The sequence below is a fragment of the Ranitomeya imitator genome, chromosome 1 (genome assembly GCF_032444005.1).
Source record: "Ranitomeya imitator isolate aRanImi1 chromosome 1, aRanImi1.pri, whole genome shotgun sequence".
Classification (NCBI taxonomy): Eukaryota; Metazoa; Chordata; class Amphibia; order Anura; family Dendrobatidae; genus Ranitomeya; species Ranitomeya imitator.
The window spans coordinates 72,468,691-72,484,968 of record NC_091282.1 but is presented as its reverse complement, the minus strand read 5'-3'; the positions used below and the strand labels follow the sequence as shown (position 1 = coordinate 72,484,968).

Below are 16,278 nucleotides of genomic sequence, written 5' to 3'. Positions count from 1 at the left end.
GAACTCTTATGTGAGCAGATCTTGGCGTAATATACATGAATCACTATGTGCAGACACAGGCAGCATCGTATTCATTTATCAATCTACCCAGTTCATTGTTCTATAAATTTGTGATTGAGGATAATTTCACATTTGCATGTAGCTGAAAAGTCGGGCACTAGAGTTGGTTACTGGTGGGCCCTTGGCACCCCAGTCCGACACTGTATGTAGGGAAGATACTCTATACATGCTATGGATATACAATATTCGCCATATGTAAATGGTGCCTTATGAGCAATATTGCACACACACATCTGCCTCACCTGTGTCCTGATGCTCATCTTCGCTGCCTAGTCACGTGACCCCGGAGTTCCTACCACACAGTATGTTTTCCTCACACAAACATCATACTTCCCTGCCACATCCATGATGGCTGCTTCTGTTACTACCACTGCTGCCAGGCGAGGTAGGGCCTGAAGTACCTGACAGGGGTCTCAGCTTAGGTGACCTGGAGGTCCTTGTTACGCAGATTAAATGGTGGAGTAAGAGACTGTCGGCTCCTTGCTCTACTGTTATATGCAACTGACTTGGTTTTCTGAGGATACAGATGACATTGAAGTTGGCACATATCCCACACCTTCCGGGACAGTGGGACAGGTCCCCAAAATTAAAACTGTCCTGCTGAATCCTGGACGGTTGTGAGGTATATGTGTGCGGGCACTAATGGAATCATAATGTGTGGGGGTACAGTGTGGGAGCACTGTAGAGTTATTATAATGTGTGGAGGGCCATTAAGGTGGCTCTGTGGGGTAACATACTACATCTAGGCCATACAATTAGAATTTAGGCTGTGTGGGACACTAAGGGTAATCCGAGGTGGGATTATTTCTGTGTGGATGCACATAATGGACAGTCAATTTTTGGCTGATGCAGTGACCGGCCGACCATAGCGGGAGAGGTGTAGCCATGTTTGGTGGAGGGGCAGCAGTTGTATCTGGGCCTGAGACGTGAAGACCCCTGTGAAACAAAGGACACCAACATTATAAATGGCTGGCAGGGCCATGTTACAGATATTACATTGAGATCAAGGCCCTTTGGGTTTCACGTCACGTTAAATAGTGTAATGATGGGGACCCCAAACAGCAACAGCTAAGTTTTCTAAAGTCATTGAATTTCAAGCGGAATTCAATTTTCTTATTGATCCCAAGGAAACTCCCCCTCAATCTAATTCTGCAATCCGAGCTGGCAATGCAGGGGTTAAGCCTACAATCTGTAGTGCTGATACCAATCTAAGGGTATGTGCACACGTTGCGGATTTTTCCGCAATACGCAGGTAAAACGCCCTGCTTTTTACATGCGGATTTACTGCAGATTCTGTGCTGTTTTTATGCGGATTTCGCCTGCATTTTGATACCTGCGGATTCCAATTATGGAACCGGGGTAAAATATACCGCAGCGTTTCCATGCGGTATTTTCTGCAGCATGTGCACTGTGGATTTGGTTTTCCATAGGTTTCCATGGTACTGTACAACAAATGGAAAACTGCTGCGGATCCACAGCCAAATCCGCAACGTGTGCACATAGCCTTAGGTTGGGGCTAGAAGGCGACTTTTGCTGCCCCACAGGTTGAGTGGCCAAAGATGGCGGCGTGCCACTGCTACACCGCAGGTAAACGGGGTCACATCAAACCCCAAAGGCAAAGCGCGACTGCGACAACAATTGGCAAAAAGTAGGAACCAGTTGGATGTTTTGCATCTTGCTTGTCGCAGGCGAGGTCCCATGATTGTCTCCATAAGCCTTCATTATGCTGCAATGTCACAGTGGCGCACAGGCCGCTTTTCTCTGCCTGTCCTGTGACGGCACAAGTCGCCATGTAGTCACAGCTGGCGGCGTAGGGATGTTACAGGCAGCAGAGTCTGAGCTGGCGGTGCAGGGGTTAATGCTGGTCCTGGCACTGCATGGGTTAATGCTGCAGCTGGCAGTGCAGGGGTTAATGATGGTCCTGGCAGTGCAGGGGTTAGTGCCGGGGTTAATGCTGGTCCCGGCAGTGCAGGGGTTAATGCTGGTCCTGGCAGTGCAGGGATTAATGCTGGAGCTGGCAGTGTAGGGGTTAATGCTGGTCCTGGCAGTGCAGGGGTTAATGCTGGGCCCGGCAGTGCAGGGGTTAATGCTGGTCCTGGCAGTGCAGGGGTTAATGCTGGTCCTGGCAGTGCAGGGGTTAATGCTGGTCCTGGCAGTGCAGGGGTTAATGCTGGTCCTGGCAGTGCAGGGGTTAATGCTGGTCCTGGCAGTGCAGGGATTAATGCTGGAGCTGGCAGTGTAGGGGTTAATTCTTGTTCTGGCACTGCAGGGGTTAATTCCGGGCCCGGCAGTGCAGGGGTTAGTGCTGCAAGGTGAGAGTGGCAGTCCGGCCGGGAGGGGGCACTTTTGCAGCGACATCCCTGCCCACCAATGGCAATGAAGCCCGGAGCACCAATCGGGTTGCAGGCTCGGCATGGGGGCGTGGCTCGGTGAGAGGTGGGCGTGGCTCGGTGAGGGGTGGGCAGGGGAAGCACAATCAGCTGGCAGAGCAGCAGCAGGAGCAGCAGAGAGTGCAGAGGGCAGTGTGCGGGGCATTCTCTGCGCCCCTCCACCCGGCAGGCGCCCCCTGTCCGCACTCCCCTCCCTGCTCAGCATCAGCTGCCCCTGGCAGTAGAGCTCCCTCCCTGCACTGCCCCCTCCTCACCCTGCCCCCTGCCCCCTCCAGATTCTCTTCCCTGGAAAAGTTTGGGGTAAGTCTGGTTGTTTTGCTGGTGTCTGGGTGGGAGGGGGGTGGTCTGGGGGCAGCCCCCCATGCTCCTGGGGTTTGGGAGGGGACGTGGATGAGTCAGTGCTGTGTGCAGGCTGCTCTGGGACTTGCTTCTCCTTGCTGGGCCTTGACCTAAAGGCTTGCAATCTAATGCCCTTCCCCCTCCTCCTGGGCTCTCCTGGGGTTCTGTGTTGTACTTGTTTTTTCTCTTTTTCCTGCCAGGTACAGTGTCAGGTCTGTGCTGCCAACCTGCCATCCAGAGCGCTGTATACAGAGAGTCACATCCCCTCCTATATACCACCCGCTGCTCCTATATACCCCTATAGGCAGAGGTGGGGCAGATGCCCGGGACATGCAGTGATCTGACCGCTCTGGAGGGCATTATTCAGGCACTGCCACATATACACAGCTGATTCGCACTACACCGCCATATGGTGTTCCCATACAGTGTATGTAATAGGACCTGGCGCCAGCCGGGCACATAGCTGGCACCGCAGGGTACAGCACTCAGAAGAGGCCTACATGTGCCCGTCCTTACCAAGACCTTCCAGGCTGAGCAGCAGGCAGGACGCAGATTATAATCACCCGCATATCCGTGTTCTTCCGCACGCTGTGTCCTCGCAGGCTCCACCATACAGGCCCATGGACCCAATGGACCTATCGGAATATTTTGAAGGTGTGGGGTAAAACCACAGAATCAGGAGAAAATGGTTGGCGACAATGACATGGGGGCAGGTAAAATACTGAATCCACCAATGTATTTTCCACCATGAACTGTTATGCAAAAAAGCGGAGACATTGGCAAGGATGGCGGCCGGTGCAGGACGGGTCTCACTGCTGGCGGCCGGTGCAGGACGGGTCTCACTGCTGGCGGCCGGTGCAGGACGGGTCTCACTGCTGGCGGCCGGTGCAGGACGGGTCTCACTGATGGCGGCCGGTGCAGGACGGGTCTCACTGATGGCGGCCGGTGCAGGACGGGTCTCACTGATGGCGGCCGGTGCAGGACGGGTCTCACTGATGGCTAGTTTTAGGGCTTTTTGGCGCACAAGAAAAATGATGAAAGTGGACTAAACACTGCTGAAATTCTGCTACAACTGATGGATATATCTCAATAAAAAATGGATTTCTGAGTCTTAAGTGGTTTATAGAAACTGCCGAGGATGGCGCAGGAAGGGCCACAAACTCTGAGACCACATACTAAGAGCCCTCAGACTTGTCCAGTGGCCCTACATGAGGAGTACGCCACCCTGGCTACCCCGCGAGTGTCGTTTCCCCCCCCCCCCCCTCGTCCTACCCCTTACAAAGCAGGGATGCCCTGTGAATGTATCCCCCCACCTTACAAAGTAGGGATGCCCTATGAATGTAACCCCTCCCCACCTAACAAAGTAGGGATGCCCTACGAATGTAAACCCCCCCCCCACCTTACAAAGAAGGGATGCCCTGCGAATGTAATCCCCACCTTACAAAGAAGGGATGCCCTACGAATGTAACCCCTCCCCACCTTACAAAGTAGGGATGCCCTGCGAATGTAACCCCTCCCCACCTTGCAAAGTAGGGATGCCCTACGAATGTAGCCCCTCCCCACCTTACAAAGTAGGGATGCCCTACGAATGTAACCCCTCCCCACCTTACAAAGTAGGGATGCCCTACGAATGTAACCCCTCCCCACCTTACAAAGTAGGGATGCCCTACGAATGTAACCCCTCCACCTTACAAAGAAGGGATGCCCTACGAATGTAACCCCTCCACCTTACAAAGTAGGGATGCCCTACGAATGTAACCCCTCCCCACCTTACAAAGAAGGGATGCCCTACGAATGTAACCCCTCCACCTTACAAAGAAGGGATGCCCTACGAATGTAACCCCTCCCTACCTTACAAAGTAGGGATGCCCTACGAATGTAAACCCTCCCCACCTTACAAGGTAGGGATGCCCTACGAATGTAACCCCTCCCCACCTTACAAAGTAGGGATGCCCTACGAATGTAACCCCTCCCCACCTTACAAAGTAGGGATGCCCTACGAATGTAACCCCTCCCCACCTTACAAAGTAGGGATGCCCTACGAATGTAACCCCTCCCCACCTTACAAAGTAGGGATGCCCTACGAATGTAACCCCTCCCCACCTTACAAAGTAGGGATGCCCTACGAATGTAACCCCTCCCCACCTTACAAAGTAGGGATGCCCTACGAATGTAACCCCTCCCCACCTTACAAAGTAGGGATGCCCTACGAATGTAACCCTTCCACCTTACAAAGAAGGGATGCCCTACGAATGTAATCCCTCCGCCTTACAAAGAAGGGATGCCCTACGAATGTAACCCCTCCCCACCTTACAAAGAAGGGATGCCCTACGAATGTAACCCCTCCACCTTACAAAGTAGGGATGTCCTACGAATGTAACCCCTCCAGCTTACAAAGAAGGGATGCCCTACGAATGTAATCCCTCCACCTTACAAAGAAGTGATGCCCTACGAATGTAACCCCTCCCCACCTTACAAAGAAGGGATGCCCTACGAATGTAAACCCTCCACCTTACAAAGAAGGGATGCCCTACGAATGTAACCCCTCCACCTTACAAAGTAGGGATGCCCTACGTATGTAACCCCTCCCCATCTTACAAAGTAGGGATGCCCTACGAATGTAACCCCTCCACCTTACAAAGTAGGGATGCCCTACGTATGTAACCCCTCCCCATCTTACAAAGTAGGGATGCCCTACGAATGTAACCCCTCCCCACCTTACAAAGTAGGGATGCCCTATGAATGTAATCCCACACCTTACAAAATAGGGATGCCCTACGAATGTAAACCCCCCCACCTTATAAAGTAGGGATGCTCTGCCAATGTAACCCCTCCCCGCCTTACAAAGTAGGGATGCCCTACGAATGTAACCCCTCCCCACCTTACAAAGTAGGGATGCCCTGTGAATGTAAACCCCCCGACCTTGCAAAGCAGGAATGCCCCATGAGTGTGTTTTCCCCTGTAGATGGTGAATATCCATTCTGTAAATGGAATTCATGTTGAAGGTGGATCTGTCAAGGCACATGCGGTGCCCAGAAGACCTGACCAACTATTATGGGGCTTGTCGGGTTTTCATCCTTTAATCCAGGGGCACACAGATGGCATATTTGAACGTCATCTTGGATTTCAGCGATACTTCCACATTATTTGTCTTCTACAGTGACTTGCAAAATACTTTCTGGGGACATTTAACCTACATGTCATTGTACGAGCCGCCTGCTGTTCTCCTTATCACGGCTTGCCTTATCTCAGGAGTATATAGAATATACAGACACTAATAACTGTGCAGAGTTGCACTGTACTCCACTGTACTGTTTTTTATTTTATTTTTTTAACCTTTTACAAATCTTAATATTGGATGCCTTTAACTTCCCTTATTTTTAAAGGAATAGCGCCACTTTAGTCACCTGGCTACTGCAGGTATTGCAGCTCAGCCCCATTTCTTTGAATAGCAGATGGACCTCATGACTTTAATGTTGTGGATACAGTCATCTCCTGGATGCTTTTCATTATCTGTGAGCTTCTAACTCAGTAACAAGGTGACTCATACAATCCTTGAAACTGAATTTTGCTTTGCTATTTATAGCGTTTTCTACACTTTTTTTTTTTTTTTTTTTTAAATATAGTTTAGGTAGAATGAGGGAAAAGTACTTGTGTTAGGCTTAGCCTCGTTGTATACAGTAGTTTGAAGTATTTTCTAGCAAGTAACAAAAATAACTTTTGCTTCTGTGTCTACCTCCCTCCCCTTTTGCGCTACTTAAAGATATATGCATGGTGCAGAGTCAGCCTCCTTCTCCCTCTGGCAGTTTTGTTATCAACAGTATGCAGACTGTTAAGAGATAAGAATAAATAGATTAAAACAGTGAAGACTGGGCATGCAAAGGAATTTTATTTTTTTTCATGTGTATCACTCTTTTTGGTCCTATTTCTGGGGGTGCGTTCACAGTAGAACTGGCCTTCTTCCCTTTCTGGCAGCTATTTAAGATCTGCAGAACGAAGCTTCTTAGAAGCTGAAAAAAAAAGAAAAATAAACTATTGACTGATTTGGCATGTGAGGTCAGATCTTACAGTTGTTCTGAAAAGCTTACATACCCCAGCAGAATTTTTGCTTTCTTGGCCCTTTTTTTTTTTTTTTTTTTTTTTTTTTAGAGAATATGAATGATAACACCAAAACTTTTTTCCACTCGTGGATAGTGGTTAGGTGAAGCCATTTATTGTCAAACTACTGTGGTTTCTCTTTTTAAATTATGACAACCCAAAACATTCAAATGACCCTGATCAAAAGTTCACATACCCCATTTCGGAACACTGTGTACTGCCCCCTCTAACATCAATAACAGCTTGAAGTCTTTTGTGGTAGTTGTGGATGAGGTTCTTTATTTTCTCAGATGGTAAAACTGCCCACTCTTCTTGGGGAAATAGCCTCTAGTTCCTGTAAATTCCTGGGCTGTGTAGCATGAACTGCGAGCTTGAGATCTCCCCACAGTGGCTCAATGATAATGAGGTCAGGAGACTGAGATGGCCACTCCAGAACCTTCACTTTGCTCTACTGTCAGGTCGACTTGGCCTTGTTTTGGATCGTTGTTATGCTGGAACGTCCAAGTACATCCCATGCGCAGCTTCCAGGCTGATGATTGCAAATTTGCCTCCAGTATTTGCTGATAATGTGCTGCATTCATCTTTCCTTCAACTTTGACTTAAGATACCGTCACATTTAGCGACGCTGCAGCGATATAGACAACGATGCCGATCGCTGCAGCGTCGCTGTTTAGGTCATTGTGTGATCGCTGGAGAGCTGTCACACAGACAGCTCTCCAGCGACCAACGATGCTCTGCTTTACGGCCGGCCGGCGCTGACACAGTGCAGGGAAGCTGACGCCGGGGGACAGACACCGGAATGTAAGTATGCACAGTTTTGTTTTTTTAACTTTTACAATGGTAACCAGGGTAAACATCGGGTTACTAAGCGCGGCCCTGCGCTTAGTTACCCGATGTTTACCCTGGTTACAAGTGAAGACATCGCTGGATCGGCATCACACACGCCGATTTAGCGATGTCAGCGGGTGATCCAGCGACGAAACCAAGTTCTGGCCGCCTAGCTCCGACCAGCGATGTCACAGCAGGATCCTGATCGCTGCTGCGTGTCAAACTCAACGATATCGCTATCCAGGACGCTGCAACGTCACGGATCGCTATCGTTATCGTTCTAAAGTTGCTCAATGTGAAGGTACCTTAAGTTTCCTGTGCCTTTGTAGCTCACACATCTCCAAAACATCAGCGATCCACCTCCATGCTTTACAGTAGGAATGGTGTTCCTTTCATCATAGGCCTTGTTGACCTTTCTCCAAATGTAATGTTTATGGTTGTGGCCAAAAAGTTCAATTTAGGTCTCCTCACTCCAAATTACCTTGTTCCAGAAGTTTTGAGGCTTGTCTCTGTGTTTTGCGTATTGTAGGCGAGATACTTTGTGGCATTTGTGCAGTAATGGCTATCTTCTGGAGACTCAACCATGCAGCCCATTTTTCTTCAAGTGCGACATTTTTGTTGGTCTACCTGACCGTGGTTTTATATTTACAGAGCCCCTGATTTTCCATTTGTTAATCACAATTTGAATGCTTCTGACTGCCATTATCAATTCCTTGGATATCGTTCTGTATCCCTTTCCTGTTTTATACAGTTCAGCTACCTTTTCTCATAGATCCATTGACAATTCTTTTGCTTTCCCCATGACTCACAATCCAGAAACGCCAGTGGCTGGATGAAAGATGCAATAGTCTGTCTGGATCCCAGAAACTCAGCTTTTATGCACACACACTGATCACAAGCAAACAGGTCACAGGTGAAGATGTTACCTTTAGTAGCCATTCAAATTAATTTGTGTCAACTTCTGTGCATGTTATCAAGCAAGAATCACCAGTGTATGTGAACTTTTGATCAGGGTCATTTGCATGTTTTGTGTTGTCATTATGATTTAAGAAGAGAAAGCACAATAGTTTGACTATAACCCAACCACTACCCATGAGTGGAGGAAAAGTTTTCTCCTAAAAAAGGCCAAGAAAGTAAAAATTCTGCCGGGGTATGTAATCATTTGAGCACAACTGTATATCAGGAGCAGTGCTTTTCAGTTTTACCGCCATGCTACTGCAGGGGCTCCGGTCCTTACCTGACAAGAAGGGCAAAAAATAGATCACTGCCAATACCTTGCTAGCTGTGAGGAGAGTGACTGAGCATGTGTGTCCACCGGAAGTCATAAAAAATGCCTTTCATGACTTGTGCCCGGGGCCAGATAAGGTACTTTGTTGCCCCAGTCAGATGAAGCTGATGGCACCCCCCCCCCATGTTCCCTATGTAAAGGAATGGGTCAGAAACTAAGGTAACAGGACACCTAATGCATCCCACCCTCCCTCCTATGATTTGACAGGTAACCAGTTCTGACTACCACTTCCACTAGAATTGCTACACAAAAATAATACTAACAAAAGAATAAAAAGTGGTGTAATTTAGAGGTGAGGCTCAACAGGAAGTGTGTTTTTATAGCTAGATATGGAATCATTTATTGTGGACCTTTTTCCATGATTCCAGGGAAAAACATCGATATTCATCCCTGATGTCCTGTATTTTAAATGTCAAACCCAAGGACAGTCATGGAAACTAATATTAACTATAATGGGGGACGTTTGGTTTCCATTAAGGTGTGCAGCATTTGGCGGATACCCCAATGGAAGCTAAGCAGACCCCACTATAAAGGGATACATATGATGGATTTTATATCCTTCATGCAACAAATGGTTTCAAACAAAACTGATGATGGTTCTGGTGCCATATTCCTGTATGGATAGTAGTTCTTGTGACATTCCTGTACTGATCGTGGTTGTGGTGACATATTCATGGTAGTGATGTTTGTTCTGGTGCTGTATTCATGTGCTATTGATGGCTCTTTTGATATATTCACATAGTGATGACGGTTCTGGTGCCAATATTAATCACCAGAACTATCATCCATACATGAATGCGAAACCCAAATCATCATCAGTACATAAATACATCACCAGAGCCATCAACAGTACATAAAAATAGCAGCAGAACCATCATCCATTAAACATTGAGTCACTAGAACCACCATAAGTGGAGAAATGCATCACCAGAGTCGCCATCAGTACATGAATACGCCACCAGAATCATCAACAGTACTTGAATACATCACCAAGCTTAGCACAGCAGTAAATTGTAATGTCAAGTCAGGCCTATATACATTTCTTTCTCTTGAATCTATAACTCCAAGTATGTCTTTACGGGCTCATACTCACTTGCGAGAAACTCGGATGAGTCTCGCACGGCAATACCCGGCACTGCACCCAGCACTCGGGAGCGGAGCGTACAGCTGCATGTATTGCTATGTGGCCGCACGCTCCGATCTGAGTGCCCGGGTGCAGTGCCGGGTATTAACATGCGAGACTCATCCGAGTTTCTCGCAAGTGAGTATGAACCCTAACTCCCAGCATCTCCTCCTTTCTATTGTTATCTGTCATTATCAAACTGTGGTCCATATAGGATGAGACGTAGTATCAACAAGTAAACATTTATCATCCAGGTACCTTTTATAGGTGACATCTTTGACTAGTTTCTTTCTTTTTGTCTCCATCTTGTCCAGATGCCATGGAGACTTTTACATGTACTGCTTGCAGATATCCCTCTTCTCTGGTCTTCTACAGCACATCCCGACACAGTTCCCTTAATAATGAGTGTCAATAAAATGCTCTCTGCATATAAATATATGACCATATTATGACCTAAATAAACCGCCTATATTATATGCTCTACACCGTCTGCCCTTATGAACTATACTGGCCACACTGTCCACCTTAACGAGGTATAACCGCCAGACTGTCTTCCCCGATGAACCACGGCCTTTACCATGTATGTCCAATCTCCACTGTTTTTCCTTACACAATCTAAAACTCAAACCTGTCACCCCACCATGCTATCTTTTCTCCATACTCTGCCCCTTTTTCACACTGTCCTCATTTTGCTTACCACATTGTCTTCTTCAAACTGTACCCCCTCCTCACACTGTCCTCCTACACAGTATGATAGTCACTACAGCCGCCCATACAGTATATCCACCAACAGCCCCCAATATACTGTTAGTCACAGCCCCCCATTATATAGAATTATGGTCCCCACAGCATCCCATACAGTATTATGTCTCCGCAGCCCCTTATATGCAGTATGTCCCTCACATACCCATAATATACAGTATAATATCCACAACCGCCCCTAATATACACTGATGTCCATCCAGCCTCTCATGCAGTATGATGTCAACCACAGCCCTTAATATACTGTATAATGTCCATCACAGCCCCCTATTCAGTATGTTCACCACAGCCCCCTCTTGGAAGGTCCCTCCGGCCTCCATTTGTTAGGAAAATATTAGAATGAAAAGGAAATTTTTTTTTTAACTTGCCTAATGAAGGCTCCCTGTCAGACGCAGCTCCATCTCCTCTTCGATCTAGTACAGCAGTGGGCGCTAGATGGCACGAAGACTTTACTGCGTCGCGATATCCAATGTCCTCCGCATGTGCCGGAGATCCCGGCAAAGCAGGGAGCTGATTACAGCTCCTGTTCTGGGTGGTGCCGACATCAATTGTATTTGCATCTTTCAGAAGTGAATACAATTGAGTTTGGGGAAGGAGCAACGGCCGGGATGTGGGGGATAGGGAAGGGTGAGCAGTGCCAGTAGGTTAAAATCCCACCAAGGACAACATCTGTAAGGAGTTTGTATGTTCTCCCCATGTTTGCGTGGGTTTCTTCCGGGTACTCCGGTTTCTTCCCCACACTCCAAAGACATACTGATAGGGAATTTAGATTGTGAGCTCCAATGGGGACAGTAATGAAAGCTGAAAAATACAAAACAAAAATGTTTTCCGACTTTTAGCCACAATGGCCCTGTACTGCAGCATTTTGTTTCCTGGTCTCCATGATACCTTATCTTTCAGGGAATCAGCTGTGTCGCCTGACAAGCTGATCGTAATGGCCGTGCTGTCTTTCAAGTGCAAGATTCAGTAATTGTGCAGGTATAGAGTGAAATGACTTCAGCGTCACAGGGCCGTTGAGGCTAAAAGCGCATGTTGACCTCAACGTGTGAACGCAGCCTTATACGCTTTCTGTGCCTTGTCTGACAAGAGGGTGTAATTTCAATGAAAGAGAAACACATACCATCCGGAAAGGTAGTTTGGCCAAATGTGCGGCACAATGTGCAAAAATTGTCTAAACAGTCTGGTGCAATGTTAGCTGGATGCGATGTTTTTGAAGCTTGAGGATAGGCAATAACTTTCCGACCACATAAACTCCCACCTCTGATCTTGAGAACCTGTGCACTGAAATGCCCTGTGTGGGTGGAGCAGTGGTCACTTATGCACACTACCTCTCCATTCACATAGAAATACATGAAACTGTCAGGATTGGGTGTGGGGAGCTGCCGGCCAGTCCATGTACTGCATTTCGATCTGGTTCCAACTTAGTCGCCTGACTACGCCCTTATAGAAGTGCTGAAGACCAGGCGAGTGGAGCGCTGGCCCAACTACAGCGGTCTCATTAATGCATGGAGTGGCAGTGCGCATGATTGACCACCGCTCCATTCACACTGGACTCTTCAGAGCCTTTGTTCTCGGGATCAGTGGAGGTCCCAGCGGTCAGGGGTTTACCGCCTATCCATGGTACAAGGGCTACTTCCAAACTTGAGAATACCCCTCAAAAAATCCTCCTTCTCGGCAACATGTTGTCCTCTGTAATCAATTGATGTGCTGCCGATTACATCATATTGGCGGTCATTCTGTTCACATAAAATTTTGGTCAGCCAGTAAATGAGCACCAATTGACTTGCCAGTACCACCAGATTTCTCAAACGGCATTAACCACCGTCATAAATCTTGTGCATTTTTAGACGGCCTAGTCTAAAGGCCTCATTCAGACACAGGTCTTTCATTTTGCTTACGAGAAAAGAATGAATCGTGTTTTGTTTCGGTGTGCTGGATCCAATTTTCATCCGTCCTTACTCCGTGTGTCCATTTTTACCATTAGCGTGGCATCTGTTGAATTACAAATACAGAAAGAAAAATAATCCAATTTTTCTCTAAAATGGACAATGGTGATGTCCACTCCTTCTTTCGGACATGTGATGAGCCACATAGAACATATCCATTATGGTCTATCTCTGGTGAGCACATACGTGAAGAAAGTACGGCTGGATGAGGCCGAGGTTTGCACCATCTAAATTCCCCCATACACAGCTAGAATAATGTCGGCCAAACCTGTCGATATCGACAGGTTTAGCCAACGGTTTGTGTATGAAAGCATCAGACAATTTGTACTCAAGCATAGGAGTTGGACATTGAGCCAGGACATCTGGTATTGGACTGACTACATCTCGGAGGTAGGCCGCAGCCAGACCTGTCTGACTGCTCTCTCATAGAGAACACAGAAGCCAAAATTTGGGCATATAAGTTCTGTTAAAGGGACTCTGTCACCTGAATTTGGAGGGAAGAATGCTGCAGCCAGCATGCAGCCAGCGGGTAAGGAAAGGGTGAATCAAACACCCGAAAACCCCGCCCCTGTGGCTGAAAATTGTTCCCTCCAAATTCAGGTGGCAGAGTCCCTTTAAGGATATGCTCACACATATGGACTATTTTTCATACTGACCTCCAGTTTGTGAAAACCAAAAAACATGAAGTATAACGACTCAAAAAATTACGTATTAAAATTTTATGTTTATTAGTGCAAACAAGCGACACTTAACATTATTTAAGACAAAAATCCAGATGTATAATCAGAAAGATTATATAATACAGAATCATTTGAATATTGAAACTGGGTGCAATAAAAACAGTGTTGCACCATGGACATAGAAAAAGGGGGGGGGGGGGGGTTATGGATGTGGTAACAAGAACCAATGGCTGCCTATAGGGTGAAGTAAAGTGCCAATGCTTAATAAGTCCCTAGGCAGCCATATGGGGTCAGAACGTTATACCAGGTAAAGGGGAAATACCCTATAGTCCAATGACCCCAAAGTAGTCAAAATATAAGGGAATTAGTCCCATATTATAATGATTATGCGGGCCCCCCGACGAAGCCGTGGGCGAAACGCGTGTAGGGGCGCGTGTTGAGAGCCATGGAGAAGGAAAAGGGTAAGATGAGAGTATGGGACTAATTCCCTTATATTTTGACTACTTTGGGGTCATTGGACTATAGGGTATTTCCCCTTTACCTGGTATGACGTTCTGACCCCATATGGCTGCCTAGGGACTTATTAAGCATTGGCACTTTACTTCACCCTATAGGCAGCCATTGGTTCTTGTTACCACATCCATACCCCCCCCCCCCTTTTTCTATGTCCATGGTGCAACACTGTTTTTATTGCACCCAGTTTCAATATTCAAATGATTCTGTATTATATAATCTTTCTGATTATACATCTGGATTTTTGTCTTAAATAATTTTAAGTGTCGCTTGTTTGCACTAATAAACATAAAATTTTCACACGTAATTTTTTGAGTCGTTATACTTCATGTTTTTTGGTTTTCATATTTGAGGAAGTATCTCAGGGTATTATCCCAATTAGTCCTGTGTGATCCAGACGGGACTGTCTTTCATGGTAATGGTATCTGTGTCTGAGGTTTTATTTCTGACCTCCAGTTTGCAGAATCACCGCCTATGGTAGTCTGGAACAATTTATGGAGCATCTCCTGCCCCTGTCCACAATGCAGAAGAGCACAAAATCTTTAATGTCTGCAATAATCTATGCTCGTCTCAGCATAGCCTAGGTCAAACAAGAGGTTGTGTAAAATTAGATAAGTGTCTAGAGATTTTCAGACCGTCTAAGTCTGCACTGTCTAAATATAGGGCTGGATTAGTATTTCTTTTTTTTTTTCCCGTATGTGTGAATGAGGCCTTAGTCATTGGGGGCAGCATGAGGAACTTCCACAAGGTGATGGTGTAATGAGCCCCCTTGTCTTTTGTGGTTGGGTTAGTGGACCAGGCCAATTGTATGTTGTGAGCTTTTAGCACCCCATGTGAACTGAGTCCAAGGCTTGCCGCCCACATCAGATCTCTTAAGCATGTGGAGAAAGCTGCTGCCAGAAACCTCTGGCACTGGCTCATTTTCCTTGAGAACTAATGGATCGGGAAGATGAAGTCCATATGCCCGTTCCGTATCTTTCCCTAACTTCTACTGAGGGGACAGTCCAAACCCCAACATCCAATGGTAGTCCAATCTTGGTGAAATGATGTGTGTGGATCACGGCAACCTCTGGGGCGTGTGGCTGACCGGATCCTCTATGGTGTCTTTTGGTTGCTCTGCATAATTACTCTGTTATCCATGCCCCCTTAATAAAGACCATTAAAATTAGCACTGAATAAAAACACCCATATGTTTAAAACCGTATGGCAGTTTTATTCAATTTTTTTTTTTTCTTTTAAGTCGAGACATTCAAAGTGGACGTCCTGATCATTGACCCATTGTGGGTGATAATAATAATTATGCCATCATATGGTGACTGGGTGTATGTATCGTTCCATAGAATGTTGCTTTTAAAAAGAATTGGTGAAAAAACATTCAGAATTGCATTCACAATCCCTTCTACAGATCTGAGCTGCAATACCAGACACAACCAGTGCACAGCTGTGGCACTGTTTCAAGAGGAAAGCAGCCATGGTATTCTTTAACCTCTTCTAGCTCCATGATATACTATTGTCATGTACCGATTCTGGTAGAACGGCGTGCATTCAGTCGGCCTACTGCAGACAAGGAGGTGCCAGCTGTGTTATACAGCCAGCACCTTCCTATAACAGCAGCAAAAGAAGCATTGATAGCGACATTTAAGTGCCATGACACTGCCACCTGGCGTCCATTCGAGTCTCCCATCTTTTTCTCCAGCCCCACCGTCCCCTTTGTTTTGATGCTCCTCCTCCATAGAAGAATCTGATTTTGCACTGTATACTGCAATATAGTTCTACAGTATATACCGTAATACAAGTAACTAGGCAGGTTCAAATGCGCCAAGTGGCAAAAACAACTTTGCAAAACCTATAATTTTTGACGTGCGACAGCGTAACGCTTCAGTCACTGAAAGGGTTAATTTACGTGGCTTACACCTTCCCGTGCCAGCAAGTGGGTGTCAGTCAGTGTTGGAGCCTGGGATAACATCATCCAAATAATATGAGGGATCGTCGGAGCCTCCTCCCTGCTCATGCACTGATCAGAATGCATGGGGGATTTTATATGGAGATCCCCTAAAAAAAGCCCCCATTACACCCTGGGTAAGCAGAGGCTTTACCATGGAGCTGCAATCGTTGGGGAAGAGGAGGCAGCATGGCAAGTGTGGAGGCCACGACGCCCGTCCTTTGATTGTTGGATGTGGGTTAAATGGGGGATTTCCTACCATACCGGAAAGATTAAATCGGGAAGAACTGGGGTTCAGCTCAATAGAGT

The 16,278-nt window shown here is 46.7% G+C and overlaps 1 protein-coding gene across 1 annotated transcript in view; it reads left to right on the top strand.

Annotated features, from left to right (window-relative positions):
* Positions 1–2,523: 2,523 nt before the first annotated feature.
* The window catches only part of ATOSB (atos homolog B), a 61,920-nt gene continuing 48,165 nt past the window's right edge, over positions 2,524–16,278 (top strand). The window contains exon 1 of the mRNA XM_069747959.1: positions 2,524–2,750. The gene's annotated coding sequence lies outside the window, so the exon portion shown is untranslated. The remainder of the gene's footprint in view (positions 2,751–16,278) is intronic.